We start from the raw sequence: 9653 nt of genomic DNA on the forward strand, positions 1-9653 counted from the left end.
GTTTTTCAGACAAATGGACGAGAAAGGGAAGGAAACTCACAAGTTCCTACTGAGAGCAGATCAGTGCTCCGTGAACACTGCCATTTAAGTACAGGGATCAAACTCCAGTTTTGCTCAGTGTATAAGAAAATCTGGAAATAATTTCATCAACTTGATCACACTTAAAATCTTTCACAAATTCTGTCCCATTTAAAAATCATTTTATAGCTTTCTGAAACTGTTCCCAGGTTATGTCAGTCCCTGGCTCCGTTGCCTGTTTGAGAAACACTGTCGTCTCTAGTATGAAACTGGGCTTTTCCCCTTCGACACATTTTCTTGTTCTCAGAGAGCAGGCTTCATTTTTCTCACAGAGCTATCTCTCTTCTTCCTGTTTGGTTGGGTTATCAGTTCGAGGCCAGCCTGGTCTACAGAGAGAGATCCAAGACAGGCACCAAAACTACACAGAGAAACACTGTCTCGAAAAACCAAAAAAAAAAAAAAAAAAAAAAAAAAAAAGAAGCAAAAAAGCCCACAAAAAAACAAAAACAAAAACAAGAGCTCCATAAAGTTACACATGGCTGTTCTGTTAGCCAGATGACACAGTTACTTTTTATCACAACACACACACACACATACACACACACACACACACACACACACACACACACACACACACACACACACACATCCAAGTAGCTGTACATACACACATAGTTTTTAAAACTTTTATTAGAATATATTAATTGTAAATAATAATTTTTTCTAAAAATATATAACTTATGGTTATGTTTATGCATACCTATATATGCAGGTACCCACAGAGGCCATAGGAGCCATCAGATCTCTTAGAACTGGAATTACAGACATTTGTGAGCCTCATGTGGGTGCTAGGATCTGAACTCTAGTCCTCTAGTAGAGCAATGAGTGCTCCTCACTGCTGAGCCTGGTCCCACTGGTTTGAGTATCATATTTTCATACATACACACATCATGTGTTGTGATTATGTTCACATATATTCCCTTGGATAGCCTCCTCCCCCGCCACTTCCTCTTCCGAATTATCCCCTTTCTATTTTTTTTAAAAGTTATCTTCCTTTTTGTTTTTGTTTTTGTTTTTGTTTTTGTTTTTTTTTTTTGGTTTTTCGAGACAGGGTTTCTCTGTGTAGCTTTGCGCCTTTCCTGGAACTCACTTGGTAGCCCAGGCTAGCCTCGAACTCACAGAGATCCGCCGGCCTCTGCCTCCCGAGTGCTGGGATTAAAGGCGTGCGCCACCACCGCCCGGCCCTTTTTTTTTTTTTTAAAGTGTCTTAATTTATTTATTGAACAAATACAAGTGCCAATCTACTTTTTTTTTCCCCTGGAGGTTCTTTTTTTTTTTTTGGTTTTTCAAGACAGGGTTTCTCTGTGTAGCTTTGCGCCTTTCCTGGAACTCGCTTTGGAGACCAGGCTGGCCTTGAACTCACAGAGATCCGCCTGCCTCTGCCTCCCGAGTGCTGGGATTAAAGGCGTGCGCCACCACCGCCCGGCAAGATTCTTGCAGCCTGACTGACTAGCAACCAGAGTGTTTATTTATACAACATTTAGTAAGCAGGGATACATTCATGATGTTCCAAAACATAGATCACATCCGTTTTGGTTCCGAACATGTATGTCTCTTCCTTTTGCTCATATTTTTTTTTTTTTTTTTTTTTTTTTTGGTTTTTCGAGACAGGGTTTCTCTGTGTAGCTTTGCGCCTTTCCTGGATCTCGCGCTGTAGACCAGGCTGGCCTCGAACTCACAGAGATCCGCCTGCTTCTACCTCCCGAGTGCTGGGATTAAAGGCGTGTGCCACCACCGCCCGGCCTTTTGCTCATATTTTAGTCATCATTAATAAACTATGACAGAACAGAGGTTGGGGTGAGGGGATTTCCAGGGTCCAGGACCCTGATAGGCTGACAATTGTCTAGGGGTATCTGTAAAACAAAAAATAGGTGTGTAGGACATCTGGCCACCTTATCTAATGGTTGGAATGTTTGGGATGTCGGGTACTTCCTCACCCCTGGGTACCCTGGGTGGTATCAGCTTAAGGCTTTTCCTGGATCTGGGTGTTACCTGCCAGTAAGCCTGTCACAGAAGTTGTGTCTAGGCCCCTAAGCTTGTCATGGCTGCTGTGTGGTCAAGCTATTTTGGGGCCCCTTCACAATGGAGTGCTGGTGGGCCGGATCTTGTTACGGGTCTTTTGCAGGTAAACACAGTGGCTGTGGGTTCAAGAGTTCAACAGCCCTGCCATGCCCAGAAGACAGTTCCACACCACCCACCCTCGCATTCTCTCTGTTCCCACTTCCGCCCTGTTTGGAAGCTCTGAGGGGGCTTGATGTCCGCTTATGGCTAAGCATCCAGTACTCACTTATGCTCAACACTTTGAGGGGTCACATAATGTTTAGAGACAGAAGTCTCTATATAGCTCAGGCTGACTTTCAAACTCATGATCCTTCTGCCTCAGCCATTCCAGATGTTGAGGTTACAGGCATGCACCCACACATTCAGTGAAACCAAAAATGTTAAACAAGTCCTTTTGAAATTATTATTATTATTATTATTATTATTATTTTTTTTTTTGGTTTTTCGAGACAGGGTTTCTCTGTGTAGCTTTGCGCCTTTCCTGGATCTCGCTCTGTAGACCAGGCTGGCCTCGAACTCACAGAGATCCGCCTGCCTCTGCCTCCCGAGTGCTGGGATTAAAGGCGTGCGCCACCACCGCCCGGCTGAAATTATTATTTTTTTTAAAGAATGTGTATGCATGTATCTCTGTGTAGGGGTATGTGTACATGAGTGTAGGTACCTGTGGAGGTCAGAGGCATCAGATCCCTTTGGGGCTGGAATTGTAGGTGACTGTGAACCACTAAGAGTAGGTACTGGGAACTAAACTCAGGTCTTTTGCAAGAGCAGCAAATGCTCTTAACCCCTGAGCCATCTCTCCAGCCCCATTAAGTGAATCTTATCTACTTAAGATTTCACCCAAGTTACCAGGTATGATGGTATGTGCCTGTAATCCTAGGGCTAAAGTAAGGGGTTGTTTTGAGTTAAGATCATCCTGTGTTACAGTATATAGTGAGTTCAAGGCCAGCCTGGGCTACATAGCAGAAGAAAAAAAAAAGCTACAACAAGAAAATATTTGAAGCTAGGCAATCCTGGGCTGGAACTTTCTACGTATCTGAGGATGAGCTTGAACTCCTGACCCTCCTGCCTCCACCTTCTCAAGTGCTGGAATAACAAACAGGCTGCCATGCCCTGCTCCAGTGCCTGTTTCTGAGTTATGAGTGCCTGTGTGTTTCTGAGTCAGTTTTGTTCCATGTAAACAATGTACCAACAGAAGTGCCCAATACACACACACATGCAAAAATAGAAGCATGTAAACAATGTACCAACACAAGTGCACAATACACACACACACACACATGCAGAAACAGAAAACAAATATTCTCCAGCTTTCATTCCAATTCACTGGTCAGTTTTCAAGTGGTGTAATGGGCAGCAGGAGATGCCGCTGCCCGCGGCTGCGCAGCCTGAGGCAGTTTAGAAGTGAGGTTTAAAAATGTAAGTGATAAAAAAAAAATGAGCTGGTTTGCTTATTTCTCTTAAGTTTTTTTTTTTCCGTTTAAGGTGAGTATGGTAGAACACCCGTCAGCCGTCAGCACTTCGTGAGCTGAGAGGATGAGCTGGGCTACATCATGAAGTTCCAGGCCAGCCAGGGCTACCAAAACAAAACAAAAAAAACCCAAGCTCTGTTTTCTTTATAAATGAAATTGTAAGGACTTCTGGAGATCGTCATTCAGATTTACAGATGGGACAAGACTGTTGATAAAGTTAAACTCAAATGCCACATACAGCTGAGCATGACGGCGCACACAGTGAATTCCAGGACAGCCAAGGCTGCATAGGTAGAACCTGTTTCAAAAAAAAAAAAAAAAAAACCCCAAGCCAAAGCCACATTCAGTTTGGTCTTGAGTGTGACCATTAGCTACCTTTGTTTGCGATAACTCTCAGAGAGGGACTGTAGGCCGTCTCCACAGCTGTTGCCGCTCCGTCCGTTGTTGAAACTCTCTTTGGAAAATTGATTCCTTATTTATTTATTTTATGTGTATGGGTGTCTTGCCTGCATGTATATCTGTATACTGAATGTGTGCCTAGTGCCTGAGGAGGCCAGAAGAGGGGTCGGATACCCTGGGACTGTGGTTGCAGACGTTTGTGAGCCATTTGTTAGGTGTACTGATCTCTCAGTTTCCTCCTTCTCTCACTGAACCTGGAGAGAGGCTGAGGGTCAGCAACTGACATCCATCCTGCCCCATCACACATTCCCTGGGTCACGGGTGCGCCTGACCACACCTGGCCTTCTGTGTGTGTTCTGGAGGTAGGGATTCTGATCCTCAAGTTTGTGCACCCAGCACTCTGGCCTGCTGAGCCATCTCCCCAGCCCCTGCTAAGAGGTTTTGAATGATGAACTAAAATGTCATTAAGTTGCACTACCAAGACCTGACTAGCTGGTTAAGTCCTTTCAACCTAACTTGTTTTGTAATCAGAGGTAGCCCCTTAGTGAGCAGAGCAGAGAACTCTATGTCCACCAATCTGGAAAAGCCTCCCTTGAGTTTTCTAAGATCTCCTCCTCCTCCTCCTCCTCCTCCTCCTCCTCCTCCTCCTCCTCCTCTTCTCTCTCTCTCTCTCTCTCTCTCTCTCTCTCTCTCTCTCTCTCTCTCTCTCTCTCTCTCTCTCTCTCTCTCTCTCTCATTGTTTGAGACAAGGCCACTCTATGTAACCTTGGTTGGCCTGCAACTCACCATGTTGACCGGGCTGACTTCAGACCCATAGGACTCTGCCTGCCAAATGCTGGTATTAAAGGCTGCACCACCATATCCAACTTGCCTTCCTGTCTTTTTATTGCAGGGTTTAGTCATTTTAGCAATTTACTCTGGGTTTTAAAACACTTTCGGGGTTGGATTTAGCTCAGTGGTAGAGCGCTTGCTTAGCAAGTGCAAGGCCCTGGGTTCGGTCCTTATATATAAACATACCTTTTGTTTCATTGTCCAAAGCATCTATTTTAGTGGATAAAAAAATTAGAAATATCAAATGTTCCCCATATAAACTATAAAGCCAAGTTATCATCAGTTAAATTACCTAACTTTCCAATTTTTGGGTTGGAGGGAATGAGTGCCTTTTCAGGGTTTTAATGATCTGGTGCTCATGGACCATCAATGCAAAGAGGGGTGAGGTTGCAATGATAGGAGAAAAGGCCTGTGGTGGTACCTGAACCAATGGGGAAGGTCCAATGAATGGTCGTCTCTGGGTACCATGTTGGGTGCCAAAACTGCCAATGGACAGTAATGGCTCCGCTTTAAAGAAGACACTTTATGCTGAGTCACACAAGGGTGACCGTGGTCCAGAAATCAGAATTCAAGTTGGCCCGAATGGCACGTTCCGTCCAGAGAGATGACGTACATGTTTCTCGTCACAGAACAAAAGGAAGTCCTAATTCAATACATTTGCCAACCATGGCAGTGGTCTACGAGAACACCAGTGGGAGGGTGAGGTAGGAGGGTTGTAGCAAAGCAGGAAAGGCCCGTCTGCAGATCCAGAGATGAGTGCTCAGCGTTAGGCTTGACAGAGGCTGGACGTCTATCAAAGTTAACGACACATTCCAGGAAACTGCTCTCTTGGTTCTGCGACTGTTAGGTCAAGTGCAAAAGTTAAAGGGTCTAAGATAATCAGCCAGTGTAATCTTGGCTCCCGACCTGTAACATCCCATCTCTCCACAACGGCCATGTTCTAATAAACCAAGGTCAAGTTTTCTGCAGCATCTTGAGTGTAGCTGTAGGTTCTTTCGTTTAAAACAATTAAAAAAACCTATATCCGTTTATTTTGTGTGGGGGAGGCGCATGTATGTCACAGTATGAATGCAGAGGTCAGAGGATAATTTGTGGGAGTCAGTTCCCTCCTTTTCCTGTGTGGGTCTCAGGAATCAGACTCCAGACATCAGGCTAAGCAAGCATGGTTACCTTTAGAGCCAGCTTGCCTGCCCTTTACATTTTCAGTGGACTATAACTGTGGGTTTGGATGTGTGCGGGCATGCCTGCCACGCTGCCCATGTGGAGGCCAGAGGATACCTTTGTGGAGTGGATGATCTCCTTCCACTTTTATGTGTGTTCTCAGATGTTGAACTCAGATCAGCCCGGCTTGTGCAGCAAGTGCTTTTACCTACTCAGCCATCTCACTGGAGCCAGGGACAGCTTCCTCAGGGAGCTTCAATCTCCTGTGATGATGGGTCAGAGTGACTATGTCAAAGTAAAGTGGCAGCTTCCGGAAAGGGGGAAGGGTAAGGAGTTAGAATACTAACATCCTTTGCTTAGAAAGTAGGAGGTCAGTTGGCTCTCTGTAGCGACCAGAACAAATGTTGACTTCATCTGTTGATTGAAGATATTTGCCCTTAGAAGAATTAAGAAAAGTGCTATCAGTACGGAGGATGAGAGCTGAGTAAGAGGTCTAAATTCCCGTCTTTCATAGTAGTAGGTTAAAAGTCTATGTCCTAAGTTAATTAGTAAGAAGTAGCAGTAAGGACGTCTGGTCACCACTGAAAGCCCAAACAAGAAGGACTAGTTCAAAGCTGGTACATTATGGGGCCGGAATGATGGCTCAACATTGGCTGCTCCTGAAGAGGCCCTGGGTTCGGTTCTCAACACTGATGTGGTGGCCCTCCACTTGGAACTCAGGTATCAGGAGATCTAACACCCTCTTCTGGTCTCCTTGGACACTCAAACACACATGAATACACACACAAGAAGACACACATACACATAAATATATTTTACAAAACAAACAAGAGTTGGTGCTTTAGAAGAGCAGAGTCAGGAATGGAACTGTGGCTTTCCGTAACAAGTTAGCTCATTGCTCACATTGATGCTTAGCCCTATGTGTGCAATATGAGTCAACATGCCTATATCAAGTTACGTGAGTATATATTCTAACTAACCATGATTACATGTTTAAAAGTCTATCAGAGGTGCGAATTAGAGAAAACTGGTCGAGCAGAGAGTGTCTCAGTTCATGTGAGAAGAAAACACACTGAGGGCCGGTGAGTCGGCTCAGTAGGTACAAACACCTTCCATGCAAGCCTGAAGACCTGAGTTTGACCCTGGGGCCGATATAAAGGTGGAAGGAGGGAACCTTTTCCACAAAATTCTCCACATATGCATCACAGCATGCGTACTTACATACACCCACACCCTCACCTTCCACATATACACATATACACCTACATATGCACACACCTACACCCCCACACACCCCCACAACCCTTACACACATTCACACATACACATACACACTTATACACCTACATACACATATGTACACACCTACACACCCACATACCTACACACACCCTACACACAGACATTCACAAAACACATACATACCTACGCACACACACATACACATATACACCTACATACACATATTCACACACCTACACACACATATCTACACACACACCCCACACTCACCTACACACACACAGACACGTACCTACACACATACACACATACACACATGCCTTAACAATCATCCACACCTACACACAAACACACACAACAGCCCCCACACCTACACACACATACATATTTACACACCTGTACATACAAAACAATGAATAAAAGTCAATAGTAAAAGAAAACACATTGAGTTCATGCACAGTCAACACCGATTGACTTAAGAGAGAGAAACAGATGAAGCAAGCATTAATGTTTACAGGATCCGCATACCATTACCAGGGTGTGGAAATCTTTTTTTCAAGTTTTCTTTCAATCTGAAGATACAAATTAAAATGTTAGTTCTTCTTCCCTTTCTGTGTTGAGCATTTTACCATCTTTGAAAAACAGAAAAATCTGATGATGCAAAGGAAGACTCAGAGGGGAGAATGGACTGCACATAGCAGAGGACCAGGCAATGGCTGACCAAGTCCAGGAGAGAGAGGGCCAACTATCAGGCAGTTAGTGCTAGCCCCAGCTTTGGTGAGAGATGCTTCTCTTTGCAGAGGGCAACAGTTAATCCAGAGTGTGGGAGTCTGTGGGAGACCAGCTCCGACCTGCTCCCACCTACCGAAGGGTTCTTGGGTGGAGGAGAGAGGAATGAGAAAATATCAGAAAGGTAAAAGGAGATGATAGGAAAGACAGACACAGGATAGCTTCAGGAGGGCCCTGGTTCAACACCCAGCTGCCCAAAGCTTTATTCAAAAGGGCTTTTTATAATATGCCAAGGGGAGAGGCAAAAGACCTCCCCCTTGCTAGATGAAAGCACATCGTACAGCCAAGTGTAGACCCTTCCAAACACTTTGTAACCACGCCCCTGGCAAAATCATCCCATTATGCAGCCCTGCTGGGTAAAGCAAGCTCAGATTCTCTGACCCTGAGTAAGGTCTCACTAGGAAGTCTCTGTGGGCCACCACTAACTGGTTGAAATGCTTTAAGAAGTGATGACTATTGAGTGCTTAGCCTTAAAGCACACATTCAGTTCACCCTCCCCAAGACTCAGAGAACATTATGGAGAAGGGTGCAGAAAGAATTCAAGAGCTGAGGGATGGGGAGGAGTGCTGTGAGATGTCTGCTGGACATGAACTAACAGCAGCTGTGGTTGCCTGTCAAAGACTGGTTTCATCAAGGGTGCAGGAAGTGTCTTAGTCAGGGTTTCTATTGCTGTGAAGAGACGCCATGACCATGGCAACTCTTATAAAGGAAAACATTTAATTGGGAATGGCTTACAGTTTCAGAGGTTTAGTCCATTATCATCATGGCAGCTTGCAGGCAGACATGGTGCTGGAGAAGGAGCTGAGTGTTCTACATCTTGATCCGAGGGCAGCAGGAGACTGAGAGCCACTAGGTAGGGTTGAGCTTCTGAAACCTCAAAGCCTGCCCCCCAGGAACCCACTTCTTGCAACAAGGCCACACCTACTCCAACAAGACTACACCTCCTAATAGTGTCACTGCCTATGGGGCAAGCATTCAAACACATGAGTCTGTGGGAGCTGTTCCTATTCAAACCACCACATAAGGGGTTCACAAGCCTCACCCTTCCTGATGGAGCCTTTTGGTGGTGAACGGTTGTTGGGGAGAGGGAATCATTTTCTTCAGTGGACTAGCCTAAGTTCCCATATTCCAGCAAATAACCTTCCCCACCCAAGTTAAACAGCAGGACAGGGCTGGAGAGATGACTCAGCAGTTAAGAGTACCAGCTGCTCTTGCAGAAGACCCTGGTTCAGCTTCCACACCCACGTGGTGGCTCATAATCATTTGTAACTCCAGCTCCAGGGGACCAGACACCCTTTCTAGCTTCCTAAGGCCCCAGATACACATGTAGTACACAGACATACATGTAAGCAAAAACACTCATACACAGAAAGTAAATTTTAACACACACACAGACACACACACACACACACACACACACACACACACACACACACAGCCCAACCAACCAACTCTGCAGGTCAGAAGAAAACAAACAGACATGAAAATAGAGAGGAGGGCTTACTGGGAAAAGGAAGGGGTTTAACAGGAGTAGGAGTGAGCTGAGGAAGGAGGATGAGGGTAAAAATGTATCATATATATGGATGAAATCATCTAAGACTCATAAACAAAAGAACTCTTAAA

The sequence above is a fragment of the Peromyscus californicus genome, unplaced genomic scaffold, assembly GCF_007827085.1.
Source record: "Peromyscus californicus insignis strain IS unplaced genomic scaffold, ASM782708v3 Scaffold_12__1_contigs__length_115047231, whole genome shotgun sequence".
NCBI classification, from domain to species: domain Eukaryota; kingdom Metazoa; phylum Chordata; class Mammalia; order Rodentia; family Cricetidae; genus Peromyscus; species Peromyscus californicus.